General features: G+C 36.9%; 1 long non-coding RNA gene across 1 annotated transcript; it reads left to right on the top strand.

The window, feature by feature from the left end:
* Positions 1-254: 254 nt before the first annotated feature.
* On the top strand, positions 255-8,755 carry LOC306803347. Its single transcript, XR_013774606.1, has 3 exons — positions 255-384; positions 3,445-3,572; positions 7,417-8,755. It is a non-coding gene; the product is annotated as an uncharacterized lncRNA (long non-coding RNA).
* The last annotated feature ends 8,081 nt before the right edge of the window (positions 8,756-16,836 follow it).

Here is a 16,836-nt window from a genome sequence, read left to right as displayed (position 1 = left end):
CGCTGCCGGCGGGCGGTGCCCGCGGGGCCGGGCGAGCCTCGCCACCTCCTGGCCAGCGCCGGCACCTGCGCGGCGCCGGGTCCGGCCGCTCCGGGCTGCGCTCCACACAGAGCTCCGGGCGCGCCGGGCTCTGCTCTCAGAGAGCTCCGGCCTCCCCGAGCTCTGCTCCCGCAGAGCTCCGGCCGCTCCCAGCTCCGGCCATCCTGGGCTCCACTCCCACAGAGCTCCGGCTGCCCTCAGCTCCTCTGGCCGCTCCGAGCACCTCTCCCACAGAGCTCCGGCCGCCCCAAGCTCCGCTCCCGCAGAGCCCCGGGCACACAGGAGCGTGTCAGTGCCAGCCTGCCGCGGTGTTTGTAATGTCAAAACCCAGTAGTTCACCTTAAGGTAGGTACTAAGCCGCCTTCAGTCTGGTGTCAGAATGGTTTGGAGTTTCCGCTGCTGCTAATTACTCTGTGTATCAGAGCAATAAGGTTCCCCCTGCCTTCTATTTGCATAAAGAAGCTGTAAGTTCTTTTTAAATATAGAATCAGGCGCCAGCAGCTAGAAATGGATATAGTACTTGTGGCAGCTTCTAGCCAGCAGAGGTCATGGAGCAGGGCTGCTAAGCAACTTACAACAGCCACTTCCAACTAAATTATAAAATAATGCTACATAGGAAAACAACTGAATGCCCCACTTTTAGTTCAAAAGAATTTAATCCATAAGACAATAGTAAGATACATTCATTGAAAAGATTCGTGGTTTAATTGATAATTAATGTTAGACAAAGAGTGGCTATGAAGTAAAAAAGCTTCGCTTGTATAAAAAAATCTTTAAGCAATTTGAATATAAATAAGATCCAGAAAGTTCTTTAGAAAAGTTGGGCAAGAAAAAAATTTATTCATGAGTAAAAATAATTCTGGTTTAATTCCTTCCAGGGAAGGCAAACACAATATTTTTATCTTTAGATCAAAGTGATTTTTCTTTGAAATAAAGAAGCATATTCAGAAAAGCAAGTTAAAAACCACAGCTACACTGTAATGAGATACACTTGGGAATAAAGAAAGAAAGGTAGGATATTCAACTACCTGCAAGTAGATGGGAGCTGATTATTGCTCTTAGACTTCTTTTACCTGATTACTTTTTAACTTCTTCACCTGGTTACTTTTCTTGTTCAGTCCCACATCTCTTGCTTTTCAAGCTCTCCAGTATCTGGCATCTAATATATATTGAAAATGGTGACAGTTTACTTTGTTATTTACCATTCTGATTGTAATGTCTCCCTAAGTATATTTTGAAGTCTTCAGCTGTTTTTTGTTCAACTAGATACCCAACTGTATTGAGTGAAGTGTAGCTCACATCTGTCTATCATTAGAGTTCCCCAAGTAAAAATTCTTCCACTTACATAATTTGACCTTTCCCAGTAGACATGCAGTTCACTTCTCCTCTCCCTTGCAAATTGTTCTGTTGTAATCCACACACTGCTTGTGGCAACATTTTCCCTATTTCTTTTACTGCGATTTCAGCTTATCTGCACATTAGGCCTCACATAGTAATAGAAATAGTCTCCTCTTCTGTAATATCTTCCAGCATGATTTTTGTGGGACTGCTCCCAAAACTGCCCATGGTTGGGTTCCTTTATGAATTTATTAAGACCTACGTTCTGCAAAGCCTTTCTGCTGGAGAATCTAAAGACACTTATCAGGGGAAACCAGCCACAGTCTGGAAATGGCCAGTTTGGTACTGGATTACTTTTTCCATCTGCTTCTTCTCTTTGGCTGAGAAGGTTGAGAGGATGGCAACAGGATGGAAGCATGGAAGAACATGGGCAAATAGGTGGCAAATTAAAATGCAAGACTGCTTTCCTGCAGTCAGAAAGACAGAGGTTTTGGCTGATTAAACTTTGGAGTATGATAACACTGTTCGAGTACAGTATAGAGTAAGTTTAGTGCTGCCTAAAAGAAAAACAAGTATTACATCAGAATGGAATCTTCAACAGAGAAATCCTTACACAGAATACATATTCATTCCTGGTTTTAAGTGGAGGTTACCCACACATTCAGGAGGCTATCTTTCTGCAAAGGTAGCTAACCTGTCATCCGACAGAAATTAATGTATCAAATCTAAGGACAGTAAAAGCCAAATTCACATTCATTAAGAATTTTTCCAGTTTACAGACACTATATCACAAGTTACCTACTGTGAACTTTATAGTATATAAGCCCTTTGCAAACTTTATTTTATTGATCTCTACAGAAGTCACGTGAAGATCAACATGCCATTGCTCCTGTTACACATTCATTCTGTTTGTTAAAAGCACTGAGATGCATCTCAGTTAAACATCTTTTTTCACAATAACAGCCTAGTCTGGCAGAACTGGAACAGATAGAGAACTAGACAAAAAAATTTACACTATCTTTTCCGCAATGCAACCGTATTAATCCTTCTGTATCAGTGAAAGAAATCACTGACTAAGTTCATGAAAGTAGTTTTTCCCAGTATAGTATTATGGAATTAGATCCTTTACCTGTATTTTTCCACTGGGACATCTAAGTATTTCTGAGTTCAACAGAACTTAGATCTGAGAAGTGAGCCCTTGTAAGGCTCTGGACACAGCATTCAAACCCGAAATCTGAAGAGATATTTCTTATCGACTTAGGCATGCCTTCAGATTCAAGTGTACAGGTCCTTTGTCAAATATTTTTAACCCAGTCTGAATTGCACCAATGCTTTTCCAAAACGTGGTGGTTTAGGACCTGCATTGATATGCAGGCTCATTGCTTTCTGTCAGCATGATGTAACTTCATTTTATATTGTTTGATACTTATGAAAGAAATAAATGAAAGCAACTTGAGCAGGAGAAAAATAATCTTCTCCAGAAGCACTGGGTGTATATCCTGATATAATAAAAACTTGTTTCCTGTTTGAACATTCCTTATTAAATATAAAACAGACATTAACAGACAAAGCAATCTAAATTACTTTGTTTACCTCTTCAGGGGTATGGTATTAAAGTAGAAAGTGTAAGAAATTTGTGGGGGCAAGGATTAGTTTAGCAAATTGCTACCAGGAGATGGCACCATTAACAAAATAATTTGAGTGCCACATATAAGTTCCTCTCAACCACCTCTATATCTGAATGCTTTGGCAATTCCAGGTGTTGTCTGAATGTGATCCTGCGTATCATTTATGCAGGCAATCCTTGCATGCCAGCGATCCCAGGCATGGTGAAAGGTCCTGCACACTGCATCACTGGTGACTTTCTTGCTCCTGTTGGCAGATCAGCACTTACCAAACACAGGAAGAGGCTAGGAGATACTGGGCAGCATCTTCCTCTCTGATAAGTATATACTGATTTGTAAATAGGATTGAGGGGATATAGGGGTATAATATATATCCATATGTGATAGGTTGGGGGACTTTATTTATTTATTTTTAAATTTTATTTTATTTGGCCATAAATAGGTTGCCACTAACTTGCACGAAGACCTGAATGCAGTGTCAGAGAAGGACTGATGTGAAGTGGACTAGCTCCAATCACATCTGCAAGAGCCAAATGCAGATGTTTAAACACTCCTTCCCAGAGGCTGAAGGCATGGCATTCTTTGTCATCCTTCCAATGTCTCTAAAGAATAGGATTAAATGATTTTATTTTTACAAGCCTGCAGGGATCCAACTTAAAATGACAAGAATTTAAAGAGAGACTTACCTGAGACCTTACCCTACCCTGCTCTGAGGGCATCCCTGTGGTTGAATTGCTTCTGTAAAAGGTGAAGGAAAGATTTTGGTTGATGGCAACAATGTCAGAATTTCACCTGTTAACTGCAGACAAACTGGAGCTTTGCACTCACACAGCTTGCAGGATCGAATCCCCGATGTGACAGGAAGCAAAATATTTGCCATGTGTTTCATTTCAGTTTTAAGAACTTCAGGTTCTGAATCCTCTTGGTTAAGTAATTGATGTTTGAATGCCCTGTCTCCTGCTTGGTATTTTAAAATAAACCTTGCTACAGCACAGATTGTGAATCAAAACAGCTGCTGAAGCTGAAAGTGTACTTAAGCAGCAAGATGACTCTTTGTGAATCATAGTAACTAGTCTTACATATATTACTTCAGCTTCTAGGGAGCTAAATTGCATGTACTTTGGTTAAAAAAAATCATTATATAGATCTGGTGTTTACAGATTTTTTAATGTCTTCCTTGTCACTTCCTGCCAAAAAACAATAGACTAAAAAATTCCCTTTTGTCAATATCTGTTGTCAAACTTGTGGTTTTTTGTATGCCATAGCATATGAGATTATGAATAAATCTTTTGTCTTCTGCAAATACAACCAGAAGCCATCAAAATTCAATTTTTACAGGCATTCCACTTAGCTGTTTGCAAGACAGTTGTACTCTGTCATAGAAGCCCCTCCAGGCATGGTTAAAACACCTACATTATCACTTGCTCATTGGTTGCATGGTGAACTTGTAGAGGCCTGAATAAAGAAAAGAAAACAAGGGCTCAAAATTTGACTTTCTAATGGGGTTAGGTCAGGAGCTGTGTGTATGTTTCACTGTAGAGAAACCCAGCCATGAAAACACGTGGGGATAATCAATTTCTGCATTAAAAATTGTGATGAAAATGCAGTTGTAAGACTGGATATAATTTTCTTGAAGTATGCAAGTGCCCATGTAAAATCTAGATACAAAAACTTCACTCCTCTACTAAATCAGAAAGGGAGGTGATTCTCCTTTTCTTCTCAGCCCTGGTGAGGCCATGTCTGGAGCACTGTGGCCAGTTCTGGGCTCCCCTGATCAAGAAAGACAGTGAGTTCCTGGAGAAGTCCAGAAGGGGCTACAAAAAGTTACTGAGGGACTAGAGCATCTTTGTTATGAAGAAAGGTCTGGGCATGTTCAGCCTGCAGCAGAGAATGCCAAGAAAAGATCTTATCAATGCATAGGAATATCTTAAGAGCAGGTGTTAAAAGAACAGGGGCAGACCCTTTGCAGTGGTGCCCAGCAACAGAACAAGGCACAATAGGTACAAACTGAAATACAGGAAGTACTGTCTGAACATGATGAAAAGCTTCTTTATATTGACAGAGCACTAGAAGAGATTGTCCAGAGGTTTTGTGGAGCCTCCTTCTCTGGACATACTCAAAATCTGCCTGGAGGTGGTCCTGTGCAACCTGTTCTGTGTGAATCTGCTCTAGCAGAAGGATTGGACTAGATGACCTCCAGAGCTTCCTTTCTGCTCCAAACTGTGCTATGATTCTGTGAAACCTGAAATTGTAGAGGCCATTGCTCAAAACACACAAAACAATCAGAAGGTATAATACAAGGAGCAGAATAATTGGAAATAAACACTCTGAATAAGGCTCTGAAAGCAAATTGGTGTAGAGACCATCAGGAGTCCAGAAGGCAAAATTACAGTATGGTGCTATTTTATTCATGAAAGAAACAGCCTAAATAAAGTAAAACTAGTGTAATAATGTCAAAAATTAGAGAACTGGGTCAATATTCAACAGCAGGATAGGCAAATGGAATTATTAACAAAAATGTTCTCAACTTCTTATTAGCAACAGTGAAAAGGGAAATTAAAAATTGTGCATGGTCTCAGTAATCTACCAGAACTCAGAATGCATTTTTCATCCTAGCCAAAAGCAGCACACAGAATGGTACCTGGCTGCTTGGAATCATTAAAAAATGTTATAGTGTTAATCAGTCTTTCTACTGCACAATGATGAGCTACAACAGCCCTTGTTGTTCCCAACTTACAGTCTTACTGCTGTAGCTTACTAAACCTTGTTCTCTGAGCTTCAGCAAACCCTCTAAACTACATTCTGAGAAACTCTAATAAGCTATGCTCTTTAAAAAGCTGTATTTAGTACAAAATATACCTTACTGCTCACATTCATGGCAAAAGACAATGGAGTCAGAATTCTCTGTACATGCACTGGGTTTAACAGCTTTTCTGCTTGCAGTTCAACATAGGGAATAATGCTTAATGACATTTGAGAAACGTGTTGGGTTTATTTTTCTCTTGCCTATCACTTTTAGCTGAATTATTCTTTGATTATTACCTCAATTTAAATGAATCAAGGAGGGTACAAGTTAGAGTTGAAAGCAGGATGAGTTTTAGTTCTTAGTTTCTACTGGCCATTCATCTGAATGTCATGAGGGAATCCAGCCACTGAATGCCTGAATGTTTGGAGTCTCTGGAACTGATGGGAAGCCTGAGCATTGCCCTTTAACCTTCTGGCCTCTTGGCTTACTCTTAGATTGCCTCAGAAAAGCTGAACCTTGCTGTTCAATTTCCTATCCCAGCAGTAAATTCAAACTCCATTGTTACCTAAAGTCCTAGAATCTCTCTGAAAAGTGTGCTCTCTGCTTTACAATTTGACCCTTCAAGCACTGAATCAATGATGTGATCAACTTTCACTATAGCAAAAGTTTTGCTCTCCTTTTTTAAAATCTGATTGATTTTTACTTAATACAATGGAGGTGATTATAAAGTTCTGGAAAAAGAACAAATATCCAATGCATTTTTTTTTTATGTCCCTATTTATGAAAATCTTGGAAATTCATCTGTCTTCAGGAAGATGGGGAAAGTCTCTTACGTCTTCCCTCAGCAGAATGCCTCATCAGCTCCAAGCTTCTCATTCCACCTGCTGCAATTTGCAAGCAAGCTGCTGTCAAGTAGGGGTTCCACTGCTAGAGCAACTAGAGCTTATAGCTGCAGGTCTTGTGCCTCCAGTCACTAGAATAAAAGTAGAAGAGTGAAAGTAGGGAAACACAGATTTGAAAACAAGGTGGATTTTGCAATCTGATGTGATTATGTTTACATTCTGGAAAACATGCATTGATAGATTCACACATTTTGTGCATTTTTTAATAAAACACTCCATCAGAGCAGCAAATAATTATAACTAGACAAGTCAAATTGAATATTGTGTTGCATACTAAAAAAGCTGGAAAGGTTGTGAAGCAGCTAGGACAACCTTGCTGTGAAGAGCCTTCCCTGTGTTAGCCTCAGTTAAGATGGAAGAGAGAGGCAGTAGTGTGCAGAAAGGGCAAAAGCAAGGAGGTGGATTCTCAATGAGAAATCCATAACACAACAAGGAAAAATCCAGAAAAAAACAAGATAAAAGAGCAAGGATGAGGCTTATAGAGACAATTATAGAGACAATTTTTACTCCAGGAAAAATGATACATATAGCCTCTCTAATTTCTTCCACATGATAGATGTAGAATCTCTTCACTATCAAGTGCAAAACCTTTTGACTGAATGCTGTAGAAGGGAATTCAAGCCCCCCATTCTTCCCCCACCTCCCCATCTCCATTGAGAGGCTGGGAGTTGTCTGGTATAGCACCTGTGGAAAAAACTCTTTTGCATGAACTTCAGGTATTAACTTCTGTCTGATTCATTTTTCTGTTATCATGTTTCTGTTTCAGAGTTGATTAGAGAAGAAAAATAAAAATAAAAATATTCCATGTGTTGGAATAGAACTGCACTTCTCCTGTCACAGGTCTGGCAAAGAAATCAGCTGTGCCCTCAATCATCCCCCAGGCTGAAAGCACTTAACATCCAAGAGCTTCAGAGTAAAAAGCCAGCTAATCAACAAACAGGCAACCAAAGAAAATATTTACTGGTCAACAGTGGACTATTTTTCAATTAGTTCTTAATCTGTGTAGTCCTGACCAAAATCTGATTTGGACACCAATCCAACAGTCATGAAAGGCTCACCAACAGTAGTGCAAGTTGTACCTGAAAGCCACTAAGGCACACTGTGATTCCAGGCTTTACATAGGCACACTTGGAGGCACATTTCCTTGTACTCCAGACCTTTACCAGCAAGCCTACTAAGCTCAGTTTCTCTCAAATTTTAGTGAATTGTCACATTTACTAGTGCTGCTTCTTGATTATATTTTGATGTAAATTTTAATCTGGACTGCAAAACTTTGGGTCCATCTGCCCATAGAAGGTTACAAAACCCCATGACTTTAAAGAGAGCTGCCTAAAACTAACAGAACTGGGTAATATTGAAAGGCTTTCCACTCTCCTTCCTGCCCAATTCACTGAGAGAAACTGATGACTATTTTGAAAAGCAGACCACCAACATCTAGAACTCTGGAATCACAGGTCAAATCTCAGCAGGGCTCACTCAACTCTTCATCCTTCCAAAGTACCTAATGTAAGTAAACATGGGGCATCAGGTTGAAACCTTGAAAGAGGAGCACCTGCCAGCACTAAGTTAAAATATCTCCTAAGAGTTTGGCCATAGACAAGTACTCTGCTGGTGGTCCTGGGCAAAATTTCCCTTCCAAATTTCAGTCTTGATAAAGATCCCTTCTCCCTTGTAGGAGTTTGTATGAATATAGCTCTTGGAAGCTGTAAATAAAAGTGATCAAATATTCGACATCCAAACAGTTTTTTGTTTTCAAGTGCCAAGAGTACCCTTCCAGAAAAAAAGTCAAACCACAAAAAAAACCAGACCAAAACAAATAAACAAAAGAGTTTAACAAACTTACATTTCTCAGACAGATTTAAAAAAACTGTTTTCTTTTCCAAGAAAAAAAGTTGAGACCTAAAACCCTACAGTTTTTACAAGCAATAGTTCATGCTGGCTTTAGGTGTAGTTAGATTTTCTGATTGCTTTAATCAATGTAGGCAAGCCAGTTCATTAAAAGAAGAAGATCATGAAAGGCATATTTTGTATATCTGATAAATATCATAAGTGTAAACAAATTAATTAAAATTAATTATAATAATAAAAAAAGTTCTTCACTGAAAGTGTGGCCAAGCATTTTAATGGGCTACCCAGGGAAATGAAGTCACTGTCCCTGGAAGTGTCCAAAACCTGTATAGATGTGTCACTAAAGGACTTATTTTTGTGGTACACTTAGCAGTGTTAGTGGTTGGACTAGATGGTCCTAAACATCTTTTGCACTCTCAAAGATTTTGTGACATAATTATGTCACAGTTATTTGAAATGGGTATGACAAGACACACCTTTCTAGCCAGTGTTGTAGTGGGACAATAAAATGTCATTTTTTCCCAAAGTTTGCCAATAGTATAGAGGTGAGAAAAATAAAAGCCTTTGATGATATCAGATCCAAGTTATCAGAATTGTTGATGTTGTACAGACAGTTCAGATACACTAAGATCTGAATAACTTCCAGAGAAGTGTTGCATTTTGTTTTCACAAGGTTCCACAACTGGATGTTTTTTTTAATACAAAGAAAAGCATAGAAAAGAAAAGCCAGACCGCTGGGATAATCAATCTTCTAAAATTGGATGAAAATCACTAAAGCAATCAAACAAGTTGTAATTGAATCAAATGTTTATCAGCAATTTTGATATATTGTACTTTAATTTAATTTATTTTCTCTACCTGGAGAACTCACTAATTTTTTCCTATGTTTTGTCCATACCCAATATTTCTTGCTTCTTCAGGCTTTTCATCCCACAGTATGAGGCCTAAAGCTCTTTCTAAACCACAAAGAAACAATGTGTACATCACTTCCACATCATTTAATTGGCAAAATTACAACGAGTATTTAGACTTTAATCATCAAATTGCACCTAAGATTTATCTAGGAATATATGGGTGATGTGGGAAAGGAAGGCAAGGTGAGGTAAGGCAAATGGAGGAAGACATGGAAAGGTAAGGCAAAGCAAGAATATTGTTTTGCAATTTTAAGGTCTGAATGTCCACCTTTTCTTAAAGGTGTGTTATTATTTATTATTGATATTATATTAATATTATATTATCACCTTTTACTCCACTAGTTAAGGATCAAAACATGCAATAATATGTTAGTATCAGGGCAGTTAGTCAGCAGAAAAAGATGATTTTTCTGGAAGAGTTTGAAACCCATATAATAATAGGACTACTTTATCCTATTATAATAATAGGACATTTTCTTTACATTTGAAACTCCTTGTATGCAGCTATTCTATGATGGAGGTTATGATCTGATTCTCACTAGTTTATTTCCATTTCTCCAGAGATTTTATAGAAACTGGAGAAATCCATGCAATGCATAACAAACAACCGTCTTTCCCACTCTTGTATCAGCACAATTTGTTTTTACCACTTTACCCTAGGAATTAAAAGCAAAATAAATCAATAAAACTCATTACAGGCAGAATTTTGATAAGTACAGTCATTAGCATATCTGAGTTTGTTCTGTGTATTAGTGCCACCAATGCTAGGCTGAGTAGCAAAGAGCACCTGTCAAAACAAAGGAGCTTCACGCCTCACGAGTTTAAGCCCCAGGTAAGAAACTCGGCCTTGTGGATAGGCTGAAAAGAAGATGTTGCAACCTGAAACGAAATAGACTTGTAAGAGAGAAAATGAGATCCCTCTGGGTGCCAATAGTCCTCTGTTTGCCATGATTAAATCCTCTTTGTTTCATTACATACATCAGTGGAGAAACAAACAATGAGATCAAGATAAAGAGCTTGCAACACATCTTTCTCTCTTTTTCTCTCTCCATCAAAATTGCCACCTTTTTCCTTGGACAGGCTTAAAAGAACTGCCTTGCTCAAATAAAATTGATGAGAGCTCTGAGCAGGTGTACCAGACAGCTTTTGGCTTTAAAAAAGTGTGAAGCACTTATGTCAATGACCTGATCAAATGATAAGCATGCTGGCTTCCTTTGCTCTCTAATTAATTTTCTGTCTTGAAGAGAATACCTAGCATTGCATGATGCCTAAGCTAAGTCTTTAAGTCTTAACACCAACTGAAAGTCTAGGAAAATAAACTAGTGTAGAGTATACGGACCTCACCAGAATTATAAGAGTATTGTAATTCTCCAGCTTGGACCAAATGTTTGTTTCAGCAATTGTCTTAAGTATTGTTAAAACAACACAGAGTTTTATTGTTAATGTCACACAGAGTCTGTTTGTCTAAACATAAAGATGCTCACAGCATAGTGGCTCCATATAAAGTTGCTCCAGCATAAAGCTGGAGTCCAACAGACATACATTTTAATTATCTATTTGAATCAGTAACTTCATTCATAGACATTTATTACCATGTACTGTATTGTAAAGCAATTACAAATAACTGCAACTTCTTCACAAACACTGATTTCTCCCTGTAGAAGTGGTATAGTCCAGTGACCAGATCAAGTAATGAGTATACACTGAAATAATAATCAACCCTTTGCACTTTATTTTTATTGAAGTGGAAGGAGTTAGCATCAATACTGTTCAATGGTAATATACATCCTATAATGCTGAAGTGCAAAACTGAATGCTAGAAATGAATGCTTCTTTACCAGAGGTTGATTGTGAAAGAATAGAGTTAACAAGCAATCTGTACTTAGGGATATTATCTTTTTGTTTCATAAAGTTAAAGTAGTTTCCAAAGCTTCCTCTTCCTTAACCTGTTTACATTCTACAAATGATATGGATGTACTGCTTCTGTTAGTAAAAATATATACAGGACAGACATCATGGCTGAATTAGTGTAGAACTAATTGCAGTAACAGTTTGTGTTATTGAAGTTAAACTGATACTCAGCTTAGGTATCCTCGATGAGGTGAGATAAGGGTTCACTCAGGTGCAGATACACAATACAGTTGAAAAAAAGAGAAGCTAGGCTAGTCTGATAATTACACTTTTTTTGTTGATGACTTCCTCTCCATGGAAGAATAGGATTCCACAAGTGAACTATGCCTTACTGTGTTTATTTACCCACACACACAGACACACACCCCCACAAGCACCTGGATGTAAACAGTTCTTGCTTTCAGACTATAGAGCTTTTTCTTGCTTTGGCCTCAGCCTGTGGTTACTGTTTGCTGACTCTAAGGAGCTTAGGTCATTGAATATTATTTGTAGAAACACCACCAACAACAGAAGGGCATGCTGCAGAGTTAAAAGAAATAGGCAGATGAAAGACTAAGAATGGAAAGGAGGGTTCAAAACTTAACTGATGATAAGTAAGAAGAAAATTGTCAGTGAACTTAGCTTAAACTTCTAAAACCCACATATGGTTATGATTTTTAAACTAATATAACATAAAGGACAAAGTTTGGTGATACTCCTAGTGTTCCTTTATATAATTTCTCTGATTCACTGAACAGCTACTGCTGAAATAAGAGTTCTACTGTGAGCAAAAGTAGGGCGTTCAGGCTGAATCCAGTGGGATGTGGCACTTTCTCTTCCTTGGTATGCTTTGCAGTCTACCAAGGGACTAGACACTCAATACTTTTTGGCATCAAATATTTGGAACTTCAGCTCTGGATTTCAGTTCTCATGGAACCCTGAACTGACAATCTTAGACAGTTCAAGTTTTACCCTTGCAGTGACTCAGACAGCAGAGTACCACTTAGGACCAGGCCATTGTCCAGCTGTATCACTGCTGTGTTAAAATGCAAAGATAAGAGTGCTGGAGCAAAACAAATACAGCATAATCATGTTTTCTTTATTATTAGAGGGGTTTTTAAAACTTTCAGAGGGAAAGACTAGTTGTTATGAATTTTTAAACTGGAAAAATTAGTCACACAGAAGAATTTTAATTCTGCTGTTGCCACAGTCAGTCACACTCAGAATTCACACCTGAACTCTTTGTAAAGGCATAAAATAAGATAAAATTATATTCTCTCTTCTTGCAGCAAGCTTAATGCTGTCCTGCCATTACACTTCCAAGACATTAGGCAAAAAAGATAAAATACTTCTGTGGACATAAACTAGCAGTAACTTTTTCAGTTAGGGAAGCTGGTTTTAGTATGGCAGCCAGCACCAAATCACTCTGATGAGAATCTGATGGATTGTTTTGGTTCCACGGGATGATCCAACAAATTGGTGTATCCATTTATTTTTCATGATCCTGAATGGTCAAGAAAGCTTCATGGTTCATTTTGCACTTCCTGTTTGTTTTATTGTATCTACTCTAGGGATAATCCTTTATAGAAGCAAGCACTTCTATTTCCACATGAAGATGTTGGTATTAGTAAGTACCAGAGAAGACAAAGCTTATGTAAAACATGGCATGAGAAAGAGAAATACTGAAACGTGTTTTTAAAAATGATAAGAATATCAATCACTTTAAAGTAGAAAAGGACCTCAATATTTGCATTTGTAACAAGAAAAAGTTACGGGTTTCTTGCTTTGGTTTTTTTTTTTTTTTCTTTTTTTCCTTTGAGAAGAAAGATGCAGAAAAGGGCACTGCATTAGCTAAATATTGTACCTTGGAACATCAGTCATTTTCTACTCAATAATACTGAAAGGGTCTAATTTATAAGTTTTTCCATTTCTCTGTTATGCTGGTTTGTAAGTTCTGACATTGCTACTGGTATGTTAATGAGAAGCTAGTGTTCCATTAAGAGTAAACCATATGCTCTACCGCATACTGTGAAAGAGAAAGCATATAATGTGACTGTTGCCTTAGTAACACATTAATTCATTTTGTCAGTGTTGGCACAGATCATTTCATTTATAAGAAAACAAGTATAATAGTTTACCACATCTATAATATTTACAGTGTTTCTGTTACAAAACAGTGACAAAATGAGTTTAAAAAATAGAGTTGGGATAGTATTATTAAAATATGGTATTTGTGGTAAAAATGTTCCTATACAAATTAAAAATAAGATTAGTGTAAATTTCTTTTCACATTATAGCACCAAACTGTTTGGTTTTCTGCATATTTGTATTCCACTAATAATATGCATAAAAATATAGTCCATGAAAAGCCACAAGTACATTAGCAGTTTTTAATGAATGCTAAACAAAATATTTCATACAACAGTTCTGTTAAGTTACAACCATTAAAACCTAATTGTATGTTAGTGTGTTACTCATAACAAAGCTAAACATTTATCTCTTTTATCTGGTCTTCCAGATGTTTCTCAGAATTTTAACACTGCTAAAATGCTGTGATTAAAGTATCCTGTCCCTTAAGAGTTCATATCTTACATTTTATTAATTTAAGACATAAGTACATATGAATATATATATGTGTGTGTATAGACATAAACGATACTTAATGTGAATTGAGAGGCTTCAAATATTTGATAAGGAAAAGAAATGCAGAGGGAGGAAAGGTAACTCCTCTCACTACAGTTTGCACCTTCAGAATGGTCTCAGCTCTACTTCTTGTTCTTAGATCATTGTGCATCTGTAAATGCATGTTTTTAACAACAAACCTTTTACATCTGGAATGCATGCTGAGAACCTTATACTAAAATAAACAGTATGATATTTTAGATACCACTGTCATGATAAAGTTATTTTCCTAGTGCAGTTATTCTCTGTTGCACATCCCGAAGAATCAGTTAATAAGTCATCATCAGTGTTTACAGCTCTTCATTTATTTGGACTAATAACTATAAAGGTTCAGTACAATTCAATTTCTTGTCACAGTATAGATAGGGGGACAATTTACTTTCTCAAAAATAAAGAAGAAATAATTCTAAAACTGTGTTTTGACCATACCTGGAAAATCTGTAATGCTATGGATTTTTTTTTTTTTTTTAAGAGGATTTAATTAAACACAATTATGAAAATTTCCAATGTATCTCACAAATTGCTTCCATCAAATCTTATTAAGTCTTCTGAACAACTTTGGAAAAGTTAAAAGGAAAAAATTATGGTAATATAATGAACAATCATTTGCATCTGGAATACAGAAATGGAAAAAGTATCAGAATCATAGAAAACAATGTTGTAATACTATATCTAATTTTTGTAGCTTCTTAATATTTTATTTTATTTATTGAAAAATAAAAATAAATCTGTAAATCTGAAATAAGTCTTCTTTTAATTGAAGACACTTTAGCCATTAAAACACATTTGTCACCTATACAACCAAATTCCATTTCTAGACTAAGATCTTAATATTTATTAGATTAATATTGTGAAATTCAAAGATTAATGAATATTATTTCTCAGATGGTTCTCAAATAACATGGGTAGTGTACTTAATAATCTCCAGATATAGCAAATAAACCAGCTGTAATTATAAAGAACTAATAGAGTAGTTTAATCTTTTGCTAGATACTACAAGTCCAGTTCTGCATTATTGGCAGCTTTTTATAGATGTCTGCTAACATCCAGCATGTGGTTAACTTGGATGAGGAAATCAAGTTTTACATGATAGCTTCTAAAATGAAATTCCATGCTGGAAGCTAGATGCTGTACTGATATAAGATCACATGGTAACGCAGAACACTTCTTATTTCTAAAGACCATATCTAATAAGGAACAACAGGAAGGAGAAATCTTGGGAGCGTGAGGTTTGCAGAACTTTTATGGGAGCTATGCAGCACATTTGATCCAAAGGCTGTGTAGTGTACTCAGATTTTCTTTCACCTTATCTTTCACTCCAAGATCACATCACCAGTATGACAGGAGAATCAAATGGATAATCTCTTCATGTATATACAGAAAGTATGGAATAAGGAAAAGTGGTGACTTACAGAATAAATAAATAAATAAATTCTTTACCTACTGTGGAGTACAATATCAATAACTTTCTAAAGTTCTCAGGACTCTAACTTTTGGAATACTTTGGCTCAATATACCTAATTGAATGTTGAATTTATCATGTTCTTCTTTTTACCTAAGCACTGAAGACATTTTTCATTATCACACAGAAGGGTGTATCCTCTCTTTAGACGATTTTGCGTGTTTCACAACTGCTATGGAGAAATAAGATGATTAAGTATGATTAGAAACATATGTATTAAATACATACTATACTAAGCAACTACCATAAGTTTTCTCTGTGGAAGTAATTATGTTAATGTATATGAAAGCTTAAATCAATGTATGAAAGTTTTCTAGCTACACCATATCAGCACTAATGCAAGGTTTCAATATTGATTACTGTTTCATAAAAATCATAGTTATGGGACTTTCTGTAACAGTTATTGTTGTCATTCTCTTTGTACAAACCAAACTGACTAACTTAGAACATTTATATAAATGGTTCTAAAGATAAAAACTATTTTTCAAAAGTGTCCATTGGAGTTCAAAACATAAGTGTGTATTAGCACATCATTGAGGAAACCTGTTCTCAAGAAATCTACTTTACTGAGCATGCGTTTTTAACAAGAAAAGACATCCAAGTATGTCTATACTAAATCGAATGTAAGACTCATCTGAACCCAGACCTGGGTAAACTTTGCCCTGATTTCTTCAACAGCGTGGACATGACAGATCTCTTCCATTTCTCCTGGACATCTCACATTACTTACCAGTCCTTTAAAGGCAAGTTAAGGACAATTTTCGTGTCCTACTTCTCTGAAGGAAACATGTGGCTGGGTAAGTAGATGGAGCAATGCCTTCTGCTGAGTTGCTGATGCTAAATCAGCATTTAAATCCATTTTAAAATATTGGATACTTTTGAAAATCTCTGTCAGAATTCTAATTTTATGTTTCTCATTTATTCAGTAGCAAGCAGAATTTTGACCTGTGGAACACAGAGCAAATTCAGATTAATGCCAAAAGGTTTATGTACAAGTCCATGTTTAAGTGGTTGCACCAAGGTGTTCTCTCCAAAACGAGTCTGCCCCTTAGACACAGTCACTGCTTACCAACACACCTACTTACTTTTAGACTGCAGGCTCCCTGCTAATCTTTTTTCAAGCATTCTGGACCTGACACTGTGTATAACACTACACACTTACTCTATGTGTGTATAAAAGTCTTGGGCTAGTGTTACAGCATTCCTGATGCAGCACAAAGAACATCCAGGAAAAACAAAGAAAAGCCAAGTTTTGTGTTGCATTCTCCAGGGAAAACATGCAAAACCTAGTTCTTCTCTAGTAACTGACCCGAGTACTGACAAATACCATTTGAGAGCAGAAATTCAAACAAATTATTTAAAAATCTTTAAGGTACAAGCTATTATACTA

This window comes from Erithacus rubecula (assembly GCF_903797595.1).
Source record: "Erithacus rubecula genome assembly, chromosome: 6".
Taxonomy (NCBI): Eukaryota; Metazoa; Chordata; class Aves; order Passeriformes; family Muscicapidae; genus Erithacus; species Erithacus rubecula.
The sequence above is the reverse complement of the archived record's forward strand: the minus strand, read 5'-3'. Positions and strand labels throughout refer to the sequence as shown.